The sequence below is a fragment of the Pelobates fuscus genome, chromosome 11 (assembly GCF_036172605.1).
Source record: "Pelobates fuscus isolate aPelFus1 chromosome 11, aPelFus1.pri, whole genome shotgun sequence".
Taxonomy (NCBI): domain Eukaryota; kingdom Metazoa; phylum Chordata; class Amphibia; order Anura; family Pelobatidae; genus Pelobates; species Pelobates fuscus.
Genome location: NC_086327.1, coordinates 107697140 through 107720276, shown reverse-complemented (window position 1 = coordinate 107720276; position 23137 = coordinate 107697140). Strand labels below are relative to the sequence as shown.

At 39.1% G+C, this 23137-nt stretch overlaps 1 protein-coding gene across 3 annotated transcripts in view; it reads right to left on the bottom strand.

The window, feature by feature from the left end:
- The window catches only part of MIB2 (MIB E3 ubiquitin protein ligase 2), an 83377-nt gene extending 60510 nt beyond the window's left edge, over positions 1-22867 (bottom strand). For 2 of the 3 annotated variants that reach the window (XM_063436378.1, XM_063436383.1), the window contains exon 1: positions 22760-22867. The gene's annotated coding sequence lies outside the window, so the exon portion shown is untranslated. Of the gene's footprint in view, positions 1-10357; positions 10379-22759 lie in introns of those variants that run through there. The other variant, XM_063436380.1, reaches the window with a different exon arrangement.
- Between the last annotated feature and the right edge of the window lie 270 nt (positions 22868-23137).

The window sequence follows — 23137 nt, the reverse complement described above, 5'->3', positions numbered from 1 at the left end:
AACGAGGCATATGTATCACTGTAAAGACAATTATACTGTCATACTTCCATGCTTGGCACTGAGGAATATTCAGAAATTCACTTGACAATAACCTTGTCACATCACATACTTTCCTCCCAGATCAAAAGCCTAGGTAAGTCATATCAGTGTTATATAGATTTATGATACGTCACTGAGCATTGTCGAGTCACGGCACACAGGCATAAAGGGTCATTTACTTAACTCAGGTTTCACAAAAATAGACAAAATCCAGTGAAAGTTTTTTTCTGGAAATTGGACAGCCTAACCAATCGGCACCAGTCAGTAGGATACATTCAGTGTACAGATTAAAATCAATGCTTTTATAAAGTATAGGATTCCGAATTTGCTTTTTGCAAGCGAAATATAATTTTAAGTACCATCTTCCCAGTGGCAGTGTTAGCATCCAGCAGGCAAATAATTAAATAATCCTTGGCAGCGCAATGATTAAACATGTGGCGGCAGTCCAGCACTTATGGGAAATATGTCCCCCATATTACTAAGAGGGGGGTTGTACACCTGCATTATGCCCCTACCCAACGTGTGAGGAAGCATATCTACTAAATACTAAACAAGAATGGGGAGTGTAAAATAATGGGGTGGGGGACCTACTCCCTCCCGTAAAGTGGGGAACTGAAAATTAAATAATGGGGAGGTGAACAGACCACTGTCCCCCCCTCAAACTCCCACCGATGTACAGCAGCTGGGGGTTCTAATAAATATATAAAGGGGGTGGGGTGACATGCTATTGTCCACCCTCCAAGCCACCCCCCATTCACAAAAAAGTTCCCTACCTACTCTCCTCTGCCTTATTTTAGAGGAGGGGCAATTAAACTAATAAAGAAGACATTTTTTAATGTAGCGGCTGGGCTGGTTACCAAGCACTAGCCAGGTCACAGTTAGCCATTGCACTACCAAGAGTTATCTAACTATTTGCCAGTGGGCCTGGATTTGAAGTATCCAGGCCTGGACTTTTGGAAGCATTCTGTCCAGGTGAAATCCAGACTATATTCATGCTCATTCGTAGCCTGCTTTTCTAAATCGTGACATTGTTAAATAGCTTGAAAAAAGAAAAGCTTGAATGAAATGAACATAACTCCATAGCTCCCAATATTGGAAGGTATGCAATTAGGACGGGAAGAGGGGAAGGCCCATCCTCTGAAGGGACGTGTCAGCCTGACTGGCCGGTAATAAGTCAATGCAGAGAGCGCTCCGGAAGCAGGACTGTTGGAAGGCATGGAACTCCTACTGCAACCTCAAACACCATTCACTGCAGTATTTTTTAAAGTTAGTTTATTATTGTAATTGATCTCTTGATTCCGAATAGATCCCTACAACATAGGGGTTATGTATAAAGTAATTCTGGGGCAAAGTTACACAGGTGGAACAATCAGCAGGAACATTGACTGCTCTACATTAGATCTTAGCCCTCAAAGAACTCGTTATACATACCGAATATTCCAACATCTAATGGAAAGTCATCCTAAAAGATTGTAGTTTCATAACAGTGGAAGACTGATTCCACGTTTATGGAAACAATTCAGAGGGATAATTGACAAGCAGGTGTTCACACCCGTTTGACCATATATTTGCACATATATAATACATGTGTACGTAATCAATTCCTCGAAAAAGCTCTCCCATGTGCAAAACAAGAGATTAGAGATTAGTCACGCTTTGCAATATCCAGGTCAGGTGTTCAGGGAGCTAGAAACTTTAAAACCATCCATCAACCAGGAGCAGCAGTAATGATGTCTTCAAAGAGTGACTCACATAGATACTGGATTGAATGCAGTATTTTCAGCATATTAATTCTAACACTAAATTCTAAGGAATTTAAAAAAAGGATGGGATGTAGACCACTTGCTATATAAACCATCATAAGAAACCAGTCATTAAACCAGGCATAAGAAAAATGTATAGAAAGTAAATCTAAATATATATATATATATACACACACATTTATGTTGCAGCTCTATAAACCTAATAGTTATTTAATTTAATACACATAAAGTGCAATGTTATAGGCAATAACATTCAGTCTACAAACTAGGAGAAACCGATTGTTGGTTCCGCTGATTATTAGAGACGATATTCAGCATTTTACTGATAATCGGTATTGGCTTTGTAATTTACCGATACCTTACTTACCTTTCCATTCACCATACGTTGTCTACTGCGTCCAGAATATAAAATATTATACTCTTAGACCTACTGACATGGTTCACATACCCTTCACTTATTAAAATTTATGCTCCCAATAACATAGAAGCCCCCTAAGAGGTCCTCTCCAGGGTAGGATTAGAACAGATGGTGTGGGTTGGCAAGACGGACTGTTGAGGAGATTGATAGACTCCAGTAGTTTGATCAATATATGGAGAACACAGCATCCACATACACTGGACTATACTTTCTATTCTGCTCCCCATAGAACATACTCTAACATAGATTAGGTTCTTGATTAACAGTGGAGTCTTCTGTATTAGAGATCAATTCTATCTCATGGTCAGACAATGCAGACAGAAATTAATAGAAGGGATTCTACTAGTCCTGAAGGCTGAATGCGGCTCTGAGGAACCAGGGTGTAGTGGAAAAAGTTACCCCCAGCATAGAAGAATATTTTGCATCCAATGCCTCAAATGAAATCTCCCTGCCCACAAGGTGGTGATTAGCTAAGCCACCCAACGAAAAAAGCCAAATCTCAAGCAATAATCAATTTCCAAAGAACAGAAGGCAGAATCAAGACATAAAACAGATCCCTCCTCCCCAAACACTAGAAGAACCAAGAGCCTCCAGGGATCATCTAAAAAAATTCCTACTAGAGGATGTTGCTCGACAGATTACATTGTACCATCACTTTTTCCATAAAGAGGCGAATAAAATTGACATGTTGTTGGCCAGAATGCTACACCCTTGTACTCGCACCAAGCCTATTGTAGCCATCAAAGCGCTGCAGAATTATTTTGGCGCTATATAAATAATAACATAACATATCAAAGACCCATTGGGAAAGCTAGTGTCCTCTCCAGAAAGCATCCACTCGGCCTTTAGAGATTTTTTTCAAATCATTGTATAAATCATGTGCCTGAGCATTTATTTGAAAATCAGGCATATAAGGAATCCTTGGATTTTTTAAAAAATCTTTCCCTTCCTTCTATGTCAGGGCTAGGTGACCTTTTAATAGTACTGTGTCAAAACAAGATTTTGAAGTTCCTTGGCGTGCTGGTCCTATTTTTTTTTTTTTAAAAATGAGGTCTGTATGTTAGCGTATTGTGCTTACCGTATGTTATTTTTGGGTGCTGCAGTTGCTTTGTAATACTGTATTTTTTGCGTATGTGAGCGGTTATATTGTATATGTACATGAGTAGTTGGTGACATTGTGTATGATACCTATGAATGTGGGCTGTGTATGGGGCTGCTTGTGGAACTGTGTCTGGATAATATAATATGTCACATTGTGTGTTTGGTGGTGTGTGTACGTGTGGGGCTGCTTATGGTATTGTATGGGAGTGTACAAAAAAACGTGAAATTACAATGGCGCTAAGAAGGTGTCGCCAATCCCTGAATGGGAATCAATCACCCAATTCCCCAAATACAAAATGCAAAACCCAGAAAAAAACAGTGGGTGGCGCACTCTACATGCAATCAAAAAGTGTAAGTGCAGAATAACAGGTGTAGAAACCACTACCTAATCGGGTTTGTTCTCCACAAATGGCTGTAAGAAATAAATAAACTTGACAGAGTAGTATATTCAAGGAACAACCAATTAAATGTGTATTAGGTAGTGGTTTCTTCACCTGTTATTCTGCACTTACACTTTTTGATTGCATGTAGAGTGCGCCACCCACTGTTTTTAGCAATTACGGCCACTTTAGTAATTACGGCCACTGTGGTTAGTAATTACGGACCCATACGATTACTCAATACTGTTGCAAAAGTGTTAGTAAAGGTGCCAGCTATCTGGCCTTAACCCAGTACTACCGAAATGAATACAGATCAGGTGGGGTTTTTCCTCTCACCAACAATTATACGACAATACCATAAGAGTGATAGATTTGGCCTGGAGAATTAGAAAGATACAGATGCCTTCTCTGTTTCTTTCCTTGGATGCATGAAACGAACTTGACAGGGAAACATGGCCATATCCGTTTGGCCTGATGGAGGCGTGGGGCTTTCCTCCCCCATTTTTAGAAGATATCAGAGCTTTTTAAACGGGGCTAAAGGAACAACTAGCCATCCCTGGGGCATGTCCTGCATCCTTTTGCACTAGCAGGATAAAGCAGTGGTGCATTTTGTCTCCCTTGTTGTTCACCATTTCATTGGATCATCTCCTCTATCTGAGGGAAACCCAAGTAATAGAAGGGATAGAAGAAGGGGTATTTTTTTTTTTTAAATAGTGGTGTATGCCAATGATGTTCTTCTGATCCTTGCAAATTCTACATCTTCATACCGCTTTTTACACTACTCAGACTTTGCCTCCCTCTCTGAATATCGGATTAACATAGACAAATCCCACGCAATGCCTAGGAACCAGTTAGCCACTGACACGGACAAATAAAGTCAAAGTATAAGTTCCGGTTTAAATCATCTTTTCAGTATTTGGGCATTCAAATTACAGATGACCCAAAAGCCTTATTTGCTACAAATTATTCAGTACTGTTCCAAAAACTCAGGGGAGACCTGGAGAAGAAACTGATCTTGTGGGTTGGAAGAAGGCATAATATCAAAATGAATGTACTGCCGAGGTTGCTCTTCCGAGTTACAATGCGGGACCTTGAGCTATACATTTATTTATGTTGGGCAACAAGCAGCACAGACTGGCAAGGAATATGCTCTACAATTCAAAATTGACAGATGGGTTGGACTTACTGATGTACTGCTACTTAGCTCCACTGGCAAGATAATGTGGCATGCTCCACCAGGGGAGAGAAGATGGGCAGACCTTGAATCCTATTTAACGTGTTCCGATCTCCCTAAATTCTACACGTGGCCAAAAACTCCACAGGTCATTACTCTGGACTACTTGCCCAGCCATACATCTGTATCAATTTGGGATAAAATCTAAAATTCAAATTACCCTCCAATCCTTCCCCAATGACCACAGTCCTAAGGAATTGGGTGTTCCACACTGGAATGTGCCCTTAAAATTTTAAGAACTTAGAAATTACAGGTATACAACATTATGGTCACTTATGGTGTCAATCCTCAGTACTTAATTACGTTGCCTTGAAGGAGAAAGTCTCACTAAACAATAACTGCTTGACAAACTCTATAAATGCCTCGGTGTAGCAATTTTTGTTCCAATAAACATGTCCTCTTGCAGCAATCCTGAGTGCCCGGACCTCATTTATTTTATCCACAAAACAAAAGAGAGACTTTTTTTTTTTGCTACATACAAATTTGTGATTTTGCACATCAGACTGGTGTGCATAAAGCGACAGAACAGTCTTCTACACTCTTCTAAATACTGTGCCTTTCAAGCAAATGTCAACCAGGCTTAGTGTCACAGACACTACCATTTGTGGACCAATAAGGTATATTTCCCAGAGGGAGAAAGATCCAGGAGGGTGAATGGGAGGCTGCTACCAGGGTCTCCATATGTGTAACTGCCGAGTAACAGATGTATAACACTTTTTTTCGCTGGTACACTACTCCTGTTCAACTGTATAGAATGGGAAAATACCCATTGATGATTTCTGGAGATTATATGGACACCGTGGTGGACCTGTCCAAAAATAACTCAATTCTGGGAAGGTGTTAGAGATCTTTTGACCGACGTATTCCATAGGACATTTGATTCAGAACCTCTGGAAGACAAATCTCAGAAACGGTTTAATAAAATAACCTTAGTAGCGAGGAGGGCTCTGGTGACATCTTGGTTGGGAGTATCAACCCCAACAAGGGAGGAGGAAATATCTAAAATAGCTCAAAATCATCTCATGGACCAGCTAACAGTCATGGTACACAATACACTACCATCCTTTTACAAAAAATGGGATCCTTGGTGGGAATTCGCTTTTACAAAATAACTTGGTTGGTTGTTAAGGAACCGAAAATGGTCTCATTACATTGTTCCCCACACTATCCCAGCCCTCCCTTATTTGCCATAATTATTTTTTTCTTTATCTTCTCATGTTCATAATTGTGAATGCTACATTTTACCTTAACTGTCAAAAATAAAACTAGAGACAGACAATCTGTATGCTTGCCAATGACACTGAATGTGTAATGCTACTGTCTCTAAAATAAAGAACTAAAAAAAAAAATGAACCCACAACTCTTTGCCCTTCTCCTAGATATCTCCATCAATCCTGGTTTCAAGTTTGTCTTTTGCATCTCACTCATCATAGAAAGAAGAGAAGAAAATTAGATGATGTTTCTTTTTCTCCTCCTCATTTGCATCGTGGGCCCTGGCTGTGCCTGGATTGAAAATGATTGTAATATTATTTGCTAAATATGTAATACAAATTTAATCACATGGTAAAAAAACAAACAACCCAAGATTCCTGCTATTTCATGTATTTATTTAGTAATGGAATTTCCAATGAAGTGAATGTAATCACCGGTTCCTTAGGTAACCTCTTGTGCTTACAGACAACATGTTGGGAGTGTTACACCATCCTTGTCTGCCATGTTGCCCAGACATAAATAAGCAGCTAACCAAAAATAAGAGGCTTAGGACTTTCTATCTTAGACAGCAAATAGAGTGCTCAGGTATGCTGAGCTGGACGTTTTCTAGATAGAGGGATGGATATAATCCTTTAGAGCAATTAATAAATCCCTCTACAGGATTTAGGGGGATTGAAACATCTTCTGCTTGGCTATTGGTTAAATCAGGATTCAAGTGTTCAAAAGAGAATTAGGTATGACTGCTGGCAAATGTCTTGATGAAATGATTAGCAGAGATCTACGTAGTTAAAAATAACCCAAAACAGAAGCCTCATGATGGCACTAAGTATACTGTGATTTTATTTTGTGAATTCACCTCCAGCTTGGGAAAGTCCAATGAAAACACATTACAATTTGACAAAGCATCATTCTATACAAGAAAATAGACGACAGAGTTTATTGACTAAAAAGAGAGAATTTCAAGCAATTTCAATATATATTTTTTTTAATTGCCTTATCAATTCTCCAAATTCCCAGCTAAGTTAATAAACCACATACGGGAGTCTGTCGAAAATATACAACAATATGACCAAAGATAATTCCCTGGGTGCAGAGGGAGGGTCTGTTTTGACTAATGCATTCCATTAGTAATTGCCTGCGTGTATTACTGCCATTGAACCTGCAAATTAGAATCAATATATTATTTAGCAACCGAGTTACTTTGCCCCCACTCAACATTTTAGTTTTGCAAGCCTGCAATACTGGGCTAAAATCAGTTTATATGACCGTATGTACAAATTATATGCATGCCGTCAGTCTGGTGACCCGGTAATTTTATAAACCGATATTCAAGTGTAATATATAAAAAAATTTTTTATAAAATCCTGCTAAATCTTGGGCTTTTGCCTCAAACTATAAAACTCAAGGAATTTTTTGTTTCTCCTGCTCAAATGGTGTCCCCTATAGCTTTATATAAATTTTTAATGTGTTTTCAGAAATGTCACTTAGATTCCCTATTTGCTATTCGCTTACTGTGAATTTATCGGTGTTCTTCTCAGATCACATTATGTATGTTTTATTAATTTTACTTGTTCTTTATAATTTGTTATAATTAATGCATTTTTTTTTATTCTTTATTTTTCATGCATAGATAATACATATAACAATAATGCCAGCAATGCCACAACAGCTGTCACCTGTCACAGGTGTCTCATCTCAGGACCCTATTTAAGCCTTGTACTGCAGAGAACTCGAGATGGAAGGATTTCCCCAAGTGAGTAGCTCATTTAGTAGACAGTTGGCAGTGAGAGTAGGACCTGCCAAAGATGGGGTACATTGACGTTTGTGGCAGGCTTATGCAATGTATGATCATATAGTGTAACCAAACCCCCATTATTTTTTGCCTAGATTAGGTGTTTTTAATAAAACCAGTAAAATCTGTCAGCATCAAAGTAGCTGTTTAGTTGATAAGTGAGTGTGCTGGATTTCTATTTTTACTGTACTACTTGGCCCCCAGCAGCACCCCATTTAAGCATGTTTAGGTGAGTGCAGCCAGCCCCTTGTTTTCCCAGCTGTTGATCGAGTTTTAGGAGACAAAGATTTACATATGCATGGCATGAATAACTCCGCACATTTTTATAGTATAATTAATGCATTTTTTATGCTTGATGCTCAATAAAATAATTGAAACAAGAACAAACAAAAAAAATCTTTATTAGACTCATTCCAAAGTCATGGGGTCTACTCTCTACTACAGTACTTTTGGGAATGCAGTACTGATACAGAAATGTACGAATCGTGGACAGTAGCCTGTAATTTGAAAGAACACTCCAAGCACCATAACTACAACAGCCCACTACAGTGGTTATGGTGCCTGGAATGCCCTGGTGAGACCCAGGTAAGTTGTCAAATCATTCCTAAAGCTTGCTCTTCAGTAATGTTTGTTAACATACTAATGCCTGTATAAGCTGAGCTACAAAACACATCTATAATTAGACCTCTGCATTTGGCTTATTAGATGTTAACTGAGGACAGGAGACCTGCAGCCCTAAGCAGAGGAGAGCCCTAAGCATTTCTTAATAATAGTCTACCTGTATTATTAAAGATGAGTTGTGACTATAAATAGAACCAAATGAGTGGCATCGTTAGTCTTTCTTTTACCATTAAAATAAAAAAAGAAGTATTATTTTAGGTGTTCATACATTTTAAATTTGTTTTTGCGTTTCATTCTTTCCCTTTTCCTTCTATATAATAATGTTTGGACATGTAGGGTGTTCTGGCTATTATCGCACCAGAAATATCATCAAAGACTGTAGTTACAACTTTACCAACCAGAGTAGCTTCATGTTTAACAGGCCCTATATCAGGGGTCAGCAACCTATGGCACTCGAGTTGCCTTTCTACGGCACTCAAGGGTGCTAGAGCCCAAAGGGACTTCAGACACCTGCTAGTGCAAACCGAGTGGTGGTTGCAGGTGATGAAGGATAATCCTTGAATAAAGCATTGCAGCACGAAGAGGAAGTCATCTCAGATCGCTTCCTCCCAGCTCTCATGAATGGGAATTTGCACTGGAATAGAGCAGCCTGCAGCAACTATCGCAGCTCCTGCCCTTGACCTGTTCCTGGCCATACAGGTCCCACCTGGACCCCAGAGAAGCCATCCACACTGCTGGATATACACAGAGCTGCTCCACTCATAAGAAGCTTTTCACTCATACAAATAATACAAACAGCCAACACATACATGGTTCCCACAAACACAATACCACTGACAATCCACATACAAGCACACAATCCCACAAGCAGCCACACACACACACACAATCAGCCCCCATACACAGCCCACATTCATAGGTATCATACACAATACCACAAACTAGTCATGAACATATTCAGTATAACAGCCCACATACACACAAATACAACATTACAACTGCCGCACCCATAAATAACACAATCAATATACGGCAACATACACACACCAATTAAAAAAAAAAAAATTAAAAAAAAATAAGCCCGCAGGCCAAAGAACGTTAAAGGATCACTATAGGGTCAGGAACACAAACATGTATTCCTGACCCTATAGTGTTAAAACCACCATCTGAACGCCTCATGCCTCCATAAATATAGCAAAATCTTACTGTTTTAATGCCTGAAGCTGTAACTCTGCATGCTGTTTGCCTCAGAAAAACAAGCAGTCTGCTGACCTCATCAGAAGTGGTAGTCTGATCCAATCACAATGCTTCTCCATAGGATTGGCTGAGACTGACAAGGAGGCAGATCAGGGGCAGAGCCATCATGATTCAAACACAGCCCTGGCCAATCAGCATTTCCTCATAGAGATTAACTGAATCAATGAATCTCTGAGGAAAGTTCAGTGTCTGCATGCAGAGGGAGGAGACACTGAATGTTTGGATGCATTTTAGGCAGCCATGATGCAGGAAGGATCTCTAACAGCCATCTGAGGAGTGGCCAGTGAAGTTATCACTAGGCTGTAATGTAAACACTGCATTTTCTCTGTGTTTACAGCAAAAAGCCTGAAGGTAATGATTCTACTCACCAGAACAAATTCAATAACCTGTAGTTGTTCTGGTGACTATAGTGTCCCTTTAACATCTTGTTTTGGCACTGTGCTACAAAAAGGTTGCTTCCCCCTGCCCTATACAATATATTGCCATCAGTCTGGCTGGCATGTTGTCGCCCCCCCTTCCTCAAAGTAACAGAAATCTTACCATTGTCCTACAAGTTTCAATTCTTATCTGTCTTTCATTGTGAAACAAAACTAAAAATTGTAGCATCTTTAAAGGGTTTTCTTTATTACATTTGACATGCTATCTATTCATGTTAACTTGGTCTTACAAACACCCAAAAACAAAGTTAAAGGAAATCTATAGGCTAGGAATGCAAAATTGTAATCCTAGCCCAGGGCTCGACAAATCCCAGGCGCCAGGGAGCAATGGTGCCCAGGAATTTTGCCTTGGCGTCTGTGATATGTGAACCCATTATTTCAGAGGAGGGGGCAGCCTGTAGTCAGTCAGCATGCTGGGGGATCATGGAGGCTGCGCGTATTGTTACTGGGAAGCTGTGATCTCCCTGCTCTGCTCCCTCATGTGCCGCTAAGTAGGGCCGGAATATGACATCACAAGCTGGATGATTTCACGCAATCCAATGTTTTCCCATAGGAAAGTATTGAGAGGCTATTGTGAATGTGCAGCATCTCATTTAATTAATGCGTCTCTATGGGGAACGTCTAGCACCTCCATGCAGGGTGTGGAGACTCTGAATATAGGTCCTGCACACTGTGCAGCACGGACACAGGAAGCACTACTGGTGGCCGTCTGAGTGGATGCCACTAGAGGTGTCACTAGGAAGCAAGGTAAACACTGACTTTTCTCTGAAAAGGCAGTGTTTACATTGAAAAGACAGTAGGGACAGGCTATAGAAATCAGAACCTCTACATTTATCTATAGTGATCCTGGCGACTATAGTGTCTCTTTAAGAATTGTATCTTGAATACAATTATCATGGATTATAAAGCTTTGTAAGTTTAAAAAAACAAAAAAAAAAACTGGCTCCTTACTTTTTTAGCTGGCTCCTAGATTCAAAGCAAATTTGTCAAGCCCTGTCCTAGCCTATAGCGCTTGTGCCCCATCCATAGTGTTGCAAGGGTTCAAAAAACCCTTTTGTCAATTACCCCAATCCAATGCCGATGTCCCTCGGCACTGGGTCATGCTCTGCCCTCGCCTCTCTTCCCCTGCTGTGCGCAAGCGTGGCAGTCACTGCAATTGCATTAGGACAACCCCATAGGAAAGCATTGAATCAATGCTTTCCTATGGGGTTTTAGCTGACACTGAATGTCCCCATGCATAGCGTTAGGACGCCCAGCGTCCGGCTACCAAAAGTCGCCTAACGACCCAAAAGAGCCTCTAGTGTCTGTCTGGTAGGCAGCCACTAGAGGTGGAGCTAACCCTGCAATGTAATTATTGCAGTTTATCAATGAGCTTAAAGGGACACTATAGTCACCGGAACAACTACAGCTTATTGAATTTGTTCTGGTGAATAGAATCATTACCTTTAGGCTTTTTGCTGTAAGCACTGTCTTTTCAGAGAAAATGCAGTGTTTACATTACAGCCTAGTGATAACTTCCCTGGCCACTCCTTAGATAGCTGTTAGACATCCTTCCTGGGTCATGGCTGCCTAAAATGCATCCAAACATTCAGTATCTCCTCCCTTTGCATGCAGACACTGAACTTTCCTCATAGAGATTAATTGATTCAATTCATCTCTATGAGGAGATGCTGATTGGCCAGGACTGTGTTTGAATCATGCTGGCTCTGCCCCTTATCTGCCTCCTTGTCATCCTCAGCCAATCCTATGGGGAAGCACTGTGATTGGATCAGGCTACCACTTCTTATGATGTCAGCAGACTGCTTGTTTTTTTTTTTTTTTTGGCAAACAGAATTCAGATCTACAGCTTTTGGCTTGAATACAGTAAGATTTTGCTATATTTATGGAGGCATGAGGGGCCCAGGGGGGCTAGATGGTGGTTTTAACACTATAGGGTCAGGAATACATGTTTGTGTTCCTGACCATATAGTGATCCTTGAAGTGATCTGGGTGCCTATAGTGTCCCTTTATAGCAAGTCTCCAAACATCGAAAGCACTGTAGCTTGCTGAAGTGCCTTACATGTGACGAAGTGTGTCCTCGTTTTATTTTTGAGAGAGTGCTGTTTTCAATAGAAATGAGCACTTTTAAAAATTGATCCTCAGCTGTCGGTCAGACGACTGATCCTTTTACTTCCTGGCAGACAAGAGATCTGCAGCTTTTGCAAGCTGTTTTTACATTAATGCCCCAATGCAAAATTGCATAATAAAAGCATGTTTTTATTGGGGTATATATATAGTAAAATATAACAGTGTAGCGTTCCTTTGAAAACCTCTGTATTATACTGTAGTTACATTTATTTCCTAGTTTATAATCTTTGCGTAGTTTCATTTCTTACAAGTTTTGATTCTTATTTGGCTTCCATTGAGTGTGAAACAAAACAAAAAATAGTAGTTTCACTAAAGAACACCTGTTAAAAAACAAAAAAAAAAAAACACCTGTAAAGAACATCCATGTAAGCTTGCTCTCAAAAACACATACAAAAAATAAACAATGGAAAGTTAAAGGAGCACTTTAGCTTGCTGAAGTGCCTTATATGTGAAGAGTGTGTCGTCTTTTTTTCATTTTACAAAAAGTGGAAATTTCAATAACAATTGGTACTTTTATAAATTATAGGAATACTTTAGTATTAAGAATACAAAGCTGTAATCCTAACACTATAAAGTTTTTCAGCTTCCCTCTCCTCCAGCAGAGTTAGTATTGGGGGTTTATCTAGTAAAAAAGTGATTTTTATAAATTTTTGTATTTGGGCAGTGGAGGATCCCTTTAAAACTGGACTGGGATTAAAACTGGGATTCAGATATTTAACCCTTTAACACCGGAGGGCGTACAATTACGTCCTTTTTTAAGCGGCTCTAAATGCCACCGGGCGTAATTGTACGCCCTCCGTTTTTTTGTTTTTTTTTTAACTTACCCGGTCGTCGGCGATCCCACGCCGGCGTTCGCGGTTGGGGGGTCCCCCAGGAAGACCCCCGCGGCATGTCCGCCCTCCAGCAGCCCCCCCGGCCATGTGAGAGTGAGGTCCTTGCGAGGACCTCACAATCACATGGCCGAGATAGCTGCCTGCTGCATTGCCAGCAGGGGGACTGCCTGTAATGACAGGTAGTCAGTCCCCCTGCTGGCTGAAATCAAATAAAAAAAAAAAAAAAAAGTTAAATAAGTGTAAAAAAAAATTATTATATACTTAGATCATATATATATAATAAGAAACCAAGAGGGCTGCACTCACCTGAACATGCAATGTATGATCATATAATGTAACTAAACCCCCATCATTTTTTGCCTAGGTGAGGTGTTTTTAAATAAAACTATTACAATCTCTAAAATTTGAAATCACTGTTTAGTTAATAAGTGCGAGTGCGCTGGATTCTGTATTTTGTGTGTATGTATGTGTGTGTATATATATATATATATGTATATATATATATATATACACACAATTATAATTAAAGTGACAAAATTAGGCACAAAAAATAAATCAAAAAAATCAATGATAATTACCAAAAGTTTTCACAAGCCTAACAGGGCAGAAACAGGACACAAAAAGTAACCCCCCCAACGTTTCGGCACCTCCTGGTTGCCTTTATCAAGGGAAATTAATTATTTTTTGTGCCTAATTTTGTCACTTTAATTATAATTGTTTGTTTTTGCCTGTATCTGATATTGGCGTATTAAACCAGGTTAAGTGACTATTATGGCTTTTTTTTGGTGTGCATTCTCTTTCTTGTTAGATTACCATTTTTTCACATTAAAATTCACCAGATTGCTTACGTTGCCTTTGTGACCCTATGGTAGCCCAAGAATGAAAATTACCCCTATGATGGCATACCATTTGCAATAGTAGACAACCCAAGGTATTGCAAATGGGGTATGTCCAGTCTTTTTTCGTAGCCACTTAGTCACAAACACTGGCCAAAATTGGCGTTTTTTGTATTTTTTACACACAAACAAATACTAACGCTAACTTTGGCCAGTGTTTGTGACCAAATGGCTACTAAAAAAGACTGGACATACCCCATTTGCAATACCTTGGGTTATCTACTATTGCAAATGGTATGCCATTATGGGTGTAAATTAAATTCCTGGGCTACTATACAGTCTCAAAGGCAACGTAACCAATCTGGCAAATTTCAATTTCAAATGTAACATGCTATATTTGACCCTGCAACTTCCCAAAACACCATAAAACCTGTACATAGGGGGTACTGTTTTACACGTGAGACTTTGCTGAATACAAATATATGTACTTTATTGCAGTAAAAGCAAACAGTATTATGACATTGACAGTTAAAATGTCATGTAGAACTTAAAAAATAAAAATAAAAATCTTATTTTCTCCCATTTTTTTCATATTGAATTATGTTTCATAGCTAAATATTTGATATTAAATGAAAGCCCTGTTTCCCCTGAATAAAATGATATATAATAAGCGGGGGTGTATTTAATATGAAAGAGGTGAATTACGGTTGGACAGACATATAGCGCAAATGCCAGGTTTTGTTTACGTTTTGTTTTGTTCACAACTTGTACATTTGGCTCAGTCCTTAAGGGGTTAATATATACCTCTAGAACTTTCGTTTCTTTTTATAGCAAGTGATAATTATTTAGGATGGTTTTTACTGTTAATAATATAATGTTCTGTTATGTAATCTGTTATGTAATAATATAATGTACGGTTAATAGATAAAAGTGTTGAGTACACACACTTTTATACAAAGTGATAAATTGTTTAGACAAATTAAATATTTATCCTCCTGAATAATAATGTGAGCCCTGGCTGTGCTTTATCTGGACTGGATTGTCAAATAGTTTGAATGGTTTGGCAAAAAATGGCTCTCGGGTATCTGAAGCCTGGCCCATTGGTAAACTGGGTGCGAGTATGTGGCTAACTGTCAAAGTGTAAGTGTGCTTGTGGTATGGACTAGAATAATCTGTGTGTTTGGGAGGTGGAGGGGGCTTCCAAGACACCAGGAGTGCCAGGAATTCTACGGCTGGCTTGCGAAAGGGAATGTAATAGGGAGAGAAGTAACAACGATCATTGCAGGTAACAATGGATGGGGAAAGGAATTAAAGGGAGAAAGCAATACTATAGGGGAAATCAAAGGGGGAGTAGGGCTGGGCGACGTGTGCTTGGGGGAACCAGTTAGAACTCTTTTTTGAGTAATCCCAAATACATATATAGCCAATGAACCAGCACTATATGCAATGATGTATTAATAAGTACTTTAAATACGAAAAGTACATTCCACACCAACATTAAACAAAACGTTTCAGCTAATTTTAAGCAATATAAAAGAACCTGTGCTTAAAAGAACTCACCTGTGTAATGCAAGGCGCATGCGCATTCAGCCGATGACGGCGATATGGAGGAGGAGAGTTCTCTGCCCGGCGCTGGAGAAAGAGGTATATTTAACCCCTGGCACCCTCAGGGCACTATAGTGCCAGGAAAACGAGTATGTTTTCCTGGCATTATAGTGGTCCTTTAACGCTTCCCCCCCCCCTGTGCTGAGGTCAGGTTCTCCCTCAGCCTTATGTTCCTCTGCTTATGTCACTCTCCCTCACCGAAGGAAAAAGTGGTCAAGGAAGGTGCACAGAGGGAAGGACCAGATTTAAAAACTCAGCCGTTTCAAACTGCAAATGAAAATTTAAGAAAAAGTTTTAACGGAGTTTAAAATAAGAAATATGCTTAATGATTTAATGCACAAAAGGTTTAATCTGTATAAATGGAGGCGGCCATGCCTGGATACAAATTCTGGTGAATTCATTCTCATGGAAAACCACTTTTAAAAAAATGATTTATTTATTTTTTAATAAAACTGCAGTGATACACACATAATACCCAGTACACAAACAATGGATCCTGTCCCTTTATTAGTTCAAGTTCTGGTTAAATTAAATGTTATCGGCTATTGCAGAATAAGCAGCAAAGTGGGCAAGCACACGCTTGGACCGGTGCCCCGGGAACTGTGTATTCTGCTTTTGAATTCAACACATTGGCTCACATTGTATTCTGATCAAAGCTGATAAAGCAAAACAATGACCTACGGCAGTGGTTCCCAATCGGTTGGCTGGAGTCACTCCCCATTGCCATGTGCTACCAAAACCCACTGGGACACTTTAACATGCTCTTGGCCAGGCTGCCGTGGAGTAAGATGTCTCTGAATACTCTGTAGGCAGAGGAAGCCTTAACTGCACCCAATTTACTCTCCAGCATAACATTGAGACAGAAGCTGGGAAAATATTTTATGCTATCATCATCCTTTACATAGCTCATAATTAAGGGGGGGAAGAGCATTAAAAGTAATCTTTGTCATTGGAGGGGGTGTACAGACAGTCTTATTTGCACATTAGACACTAAGGACAAAGAAGAGTCGCTGTTCTGCCTTCTGCCGGTAACAGTAGAAGAGTCACTGTATTATATCCAAAAGCATCCGAAAACTCCAGAAGGCCACAGTCACGTTGATCATAACAGATTGTGAGCATGACAGCTCTGTTTCTTTTCTGAGATGGTTGACTATCAGTGCACTACACCAGTGTAACTTTTGTGAAGGGCATAGCAGATGGGGAATTGGGGAATTAATGTAATGTCCCTGTGCCTTCATAACAGCAGACACAGGAGTGTGCAGAGAGTGTCAGAAGCAAAAAGGTAGAGGTACAGAACTATCACTGGCTCTAACACCAATTGACCAACAGGGAACATGATTTTATGCAGTAATCTTTTCTCCAGCTGTGAGTGTAACACTGTGTGTAGACATGTGATGGGGAGGGTTGGTGTCATTGTGTGTTTGTGTGAGTATGCAAAGTGTAAGTTTTGTGTTTGGGAGGTGGAGGGGCCTTCAGAGACACTAAGTGTTTCAGAAATTCTCTGGCTGGCTTGTGAAAGGCAATGTAATAGAGAGAAAAGTAACAAATTATCAAAGCAGGTAGCAAAGGATGGGGTAGAAATAAAAAGGAGAGAGAGCAATAGGATAGGGGAAAACACATTGATACAAAGGAGGATCGGAGGGTGGAAAAAAAAAAGAGATAGCTAAGCGGGGACAATCAAGAGAAGAAAAGTGAAAATATAATGAGGCATAAATAATTTCAAAATTTTTAAAAATTGAGAAAAAGCATGGATGAAACAAGGAAGATGTAAACGATGGAGAGAGACAGAAAGCAGATGAGTGGAGGAGAGTGCAAGCAATGCGAAAGCAACAAAGAGGGAATGTGGAAGGATCACTCCACAGACCATAACCACTACAGCAATATGTATTGGTTATGGTTCCAGGGCCTGGTGTCTGCGCACTGTAAGTAGGCGAACCATTTTGAACTTCTAACCTGGGGTCTGCTAGGTTCCCTGCCTACAATAGTGGTTATTGTGCTTGAGGTTTTCCTTTAAGAAAAAAGGGATAGCAACGAAAAGAAGAGCAATAAACATAGGGGAAGATTGAACCGAAAATAGGAAAAGCAATGGAAACAAAGGGTGCAATAAAAATAGATGGACCCTGCAAATGGAAAAAAAAATAAATATATATATATATATATATATATATATATATATATATATATATATAACAACAACATGGGGGAAACTACACAGAGAAGGAGGGAGAACAGAGGGTGATAGAAAGTAGGTTCCGAGGTGACCAAACTGTACATAAAACACAATTATTTACCTAAAGTAGCAAAGTGAATTATTTATATGTGAAAGGAGTGCTAACATTGCATTTCTTTCAAAAACAAAAATGGTTTCCGGATTTTTGTTTTCCATACTTTTAAAACTTATTGCAAATTCTACATCTCTTCATTAAAACATATTCTTCTAACTAGAATCAGTGGCAGTACGTACTGGTCGAGCACTAAAATAATCTTGCAGGAGAGGAAAAACAAGGAATATGAATAAGGTTTTTTTCATTTTTGTCTATCAGGAGTACAGCCAATATAATGCTCTCAAAAAAGTGACAGCCTCGTGATAAATAAACTGCTGAGCTATGGAGTAAGCCTAAGGTAAAACTAAAGTCTTCCAAATGGGAAGCTCATAATAGCGTAGCAAAAGGAATTTTGACCCACTGCTATTGTTTGGACAGAAGAAGGTAAACAATTGTATCATCGGTGCATGTATCACTGCTGCAGGTGCGGGAATGGCAAGAGGGGACAACAAAATAAGACAGACAAAATATCAGACACTACGAAGACACAAATTGGTTTGTGATATAGAACCGTTACCGCCACAGAAACACAAAGGGAAATCAAACTGTAGCTTTGAGGGGACATAGTTTTGTTTGATCGCTGATGTTACCACACAAGTAATAAGGCACAAGACTATAATAAGGGAACAAGGAAAATATTTTTTCCAAAGGATGGCTTCAGGCCACAAGGATTTTTCTTTTCGAACTAAATGAAAATGCTCTGACAAAAACTCGAGAGACAGTACTCATGACGTCCTGATACCATTACTACAACAATAAACCATTGCGGCTGCAGTGCTTGTTATGTCCCTTTAAACCTAGCAGGATACAATGATTAAATATTGGTAGGAGGAAACCTGCGTACATTGCGGGCGTAGACTGCTAGCGTAATTCAATTTGGTGAATTAATTGCATTTACAGCATAAATGACAGCTGTTCTGCAAAGCATACAGCATATACCATAAATACAAGTTATCAGTGTCTCCAGGCTATAAAAACATATAAAAACCCATTGGGTCATTAAAAAAAATAAACAGAACATAAAAAACAACCAAACCAAAAACCACAAAATGCAAAGCAGCTCAAGTAAAATGTTGGCATGGGGTGTGATTGATATAAGCGTACTCTTGTTTAGTCACCAGATAAAATAGTCATACTGACAAAATTCTCCAAAGTTTTATGACAGCACATCTAGCTAGACCAAAAGAAAAATGTCTTATCTGCTTCCCATAAATTAAATTTTTGAATAATTAAACAGATATTTATTAGTGCACACACACAACATTTTTTCCAAAACCACAAAATTTCTCACATTTACACGACAAAAAAATGCCACAAATCCTTATCATAGAGGTTTCCACGAAGTATGATATTGCCACAGTCGTAGTGATATTTCCTGCACTTCTAAATCCGCAACATTCCGTGAGGCATAAATTGTCTAGCTACTTGTTCACGAGAATTCCTCGAAAAATATGCCGTACACATGCTATTTAATCATGATTTGTTGTAGTGAATTTGTAAATTTTAAAACAAAGAGGGTGGACAACAATCTCCAATACAGCCTCTAGGACACAAAAATAAAATGTCTTACAATGCGGTTTCATACCGGACGCTAAATGCTAGTGGACATACTGATCTATAACCAACACTTTTTATATCAATGTACAAAATAACAAGTACACAATACACAAGAAGACAAAAAGATCGTAATTAACCAATTCGCTGCAGGAGGGATGTACATTTTGGACTCCATTGTCCAAATACAAAAAAAAAAAATCTAAAAAAGGAAATGGTTTAGTACATATGCCCCCAATGAAAACATGCATGCATGTCAGTATGCATTTTTTTCAAATCTAAAAATTACTTGCAAAAAGCAGTAGATCTCTTGTCTGCAGCATTTGCAAGCCCTCCCCTTCTAATCCCAGCTCAGACTTTCTGTGGCTGTCCAATCACAGGCTTCCAATGCAGCACAATGAGAAGTCTTTGCAAAGCAGGTGCTCTGAGCAATTGCTTCCTCTGAAGTTTAGTTCCACTGAGCTTAACAACCAGGAAGTAACAGGATCACTTGTCTGATTGACAGCCTGGAGGGTCTAACAAGGTTCATTTATAAAAGTGCCAATTTCTATTGAAAGCTGCACTGTTTTTTTCTCTCTAAATGAAAGAAGGAGAAAAAAAAAAAGGACCTGTCTTCACACGTCTTCAAACAAGGTATTTCAGCAAGGGAAACTGTGTGAAAGGTCTGGAGTTTAGAAACAGTAAAACAGGCTGCACACAAGTCACCTTATATAACATGTGGGAGATGACTACTGGAGGCTGTGTGGTTAACAGGGTAATTACCTTCACATGTGGTGGCAATGCCTAAAAGTTCTTTCTCAATAAATCTGCCCTTAACTTTATACCATGCCTGGGACTTGCTTTGTTTTGAATGCCCAAAAGTCAAACTGTTTTGTGGAAAAACACAATCTTTGCTCCGTCCAGTGTGGCACTTCATCGTCTCCACTTGGGCATGCCATCTGTGGAAGATTTTGGCACACATGAAAATCAGACAATGGCTAGAAATTCTCCTAACGGCATGGAGAGCCTAAGCCAAAATTTGGAGAACAGTTGGGAGTTCTGTCTCTCATAAAATGTTTTGAATAAAACTTTCGACAATTACCAGAGATATTTTAAAGTGTAAGAAAATTTGGAGTTTATGGATAGCCATCCTGTTGGTGTGTTAGCGCAGCACAGCTTACTCCCTTAGCCCTCTCTAAGCACCATAACCAATTCAACTCACTTAAGTGGTTATAGTACATTGAGCAACCTAATGCCTGATTTCACACGGTTTAAAACTGAATGAGGGCCATTGGCTACCCATGGCTCTACCACACCACTGGAGGTATGGCTAAAGTAGAGCGCAAAAATTCAGAACCACTTTTGATCTGGATGAACTTAAGAATTAAGAATTCCAACCACATTTAATTCAAACTTCTAATGAACATTAGGTCTCAGAGTTGAAATAATTCAGGAGGGCTTCTATTTTATTTTCTCCAGTTCATTAACCCTTCAAAGCAACAACAATACGGTCAAAGGGTTAAAAAACATCAGTCGAAATATTGCTTGCACGTCTTGAATATCATGAAGTTTTGCTTTTATGTAACACTTGACAACACAAAGGAAGGTATACAAACAACAAAACACGGAAACTGCACAAATCCAATTAGAAAATCGGCATGTGTATAATTCAGGACAGGTAATAACTCAGCACCTTTAACCCGGCTGCAGTGTAAAATCACGTTATGAATGCCTATGGCCATTGCCGTCAGTCAGTGTTTACAACCTATTACTATGTAATACCGTCAGTGTCCCTGTAAATCTGAAGAGGATCTTTGACGCGTCACTGAATAGGATATATTCTCACGATAAATGCCTTATGGTCATTACTGATAATCAGTGTTTATTATAACATTTGTAGTGCTATCAGTGTCTTTGATAAGGCTTTATTTAAATGAAATTCAGATCATGAATGCCTACTGTTATTGCTCTCAATGTAATATTGTCAGTGTCCCTATATATCAACATAGCTTTAATTAGGGTATATTCTTATTATGAATGTAATGGAGTATTGCTATTAATCAGTGTTTATATTAGGTATATTATAATATTGTCATTGCCTTTGATATGGCTGTATCTAGGGTAAACGCCTGATTATGAATTCCTATGTGCATGGCTCACAATGTTTACTAAGTAATATTGTCATTGTGTACATTAAGGGCAGGCTCTTTAACATGGCTTTAATCAGGCCAGGCTTCTTTGACATGGCTTTAAATAGCTTATATTCTTATAGTGGATGTCTATGTGCTTTGCTGACAGTGTTTACGAAGTAATATTGCCAGTGTTTTGTGTAAAACCAGGACAGGCTCTTTGACATGGCTCTAATTTGAATATATTCTTATTATCGATCTCTATAAGTGTTGCTATTAATCAGTGTTTATTAAATCTATTGTTATACTGTCAGTGACTTTAATATGGCTATATCTAAATTATATACTTACCATGAATGTCTGTCTATGTGCTTTGCTGTCAGTGTTTACTAAGTAATATTGTCAGTGTTTGTGTAAAACCAGGACAGGCTCTTTAGCATGCTTTAAATAGATTATATTCTTATTATCAATGTCTGAGTGTTGCTATTAATCAGTGATTATTAAATCTATTGTAATACTGTCAGTAGCTTTCATATGGCTATATCTAAACTATATCCTTATCATGAATGTCTGTCTATGTGCTTTGTTGACTGTGTTTCCCAAGTAATATTGTCAGTGTTTGTGTAAAACCAGGACAGGCTCTTTAACATGGCTTTAATTTAAGTATATTCTTATTATCAATGTCTATGAGTGTTGCTATTAATCAGTGTTTATTAAATCTATTGTTATACTGTCAGTGACTTTCATATGGCTATATCTAAAGTATATCCTTATCATGAATGTCTATGTGCTTTGCTGACAGTGTTTTTACTAAGTAATATTGTCAGTGTTTGTGTAAAACCAGGACAGGCTCTCTGACAAGGCTTTAATTTGAATATATTCTTATTATTATGAATGTCTGTCTAGGAGTGCTGCTATTAATCAGTGTTTATTATATGTATATAATACTATGACACTGTCAGTGTCTATAATTGTATTTTAATGATAATAATAATAATTAATATATATATATAGCCCTCCCCACGATCAGTAAGTGGAGTTCCCAGACATGCAGCCCAGTACATATGTCACCAGTCCAGCTCACTGCCAGCCATGCCATACACCCACAGGGTACTTACGTTAGAAGCCACCTGCCCTCCCTCTGGATCTATTCTGCGTTTATTCTGCCTGGGGACTCAGCCGCATTTCCCCTTCCAGTTGGCTGTGACAGTGGGCACCGCAAAGCCAAAGCCACGCAAAGGCTGTCGGGAGTTGTAGTTGGCCGGCGCTTAGACAACCAAACACCAACCGTCCAATAAAACCACAACTCCCGAAATGCTCCGGGACAAGAAAAAAAAAAAAGCAGCATAACCAGTGAGCTGTCTGAATGGGGCGCCCTCTAGTGCCCTCTGCAGTGCTGTGCACAGTAAGGCCAGTAACAGGCTGTCAAGCACTATACTGTACATATTTAGTAAAGATTGGGCTTAACCAGCTGGCTTGTAAAACAAACTGTGTTG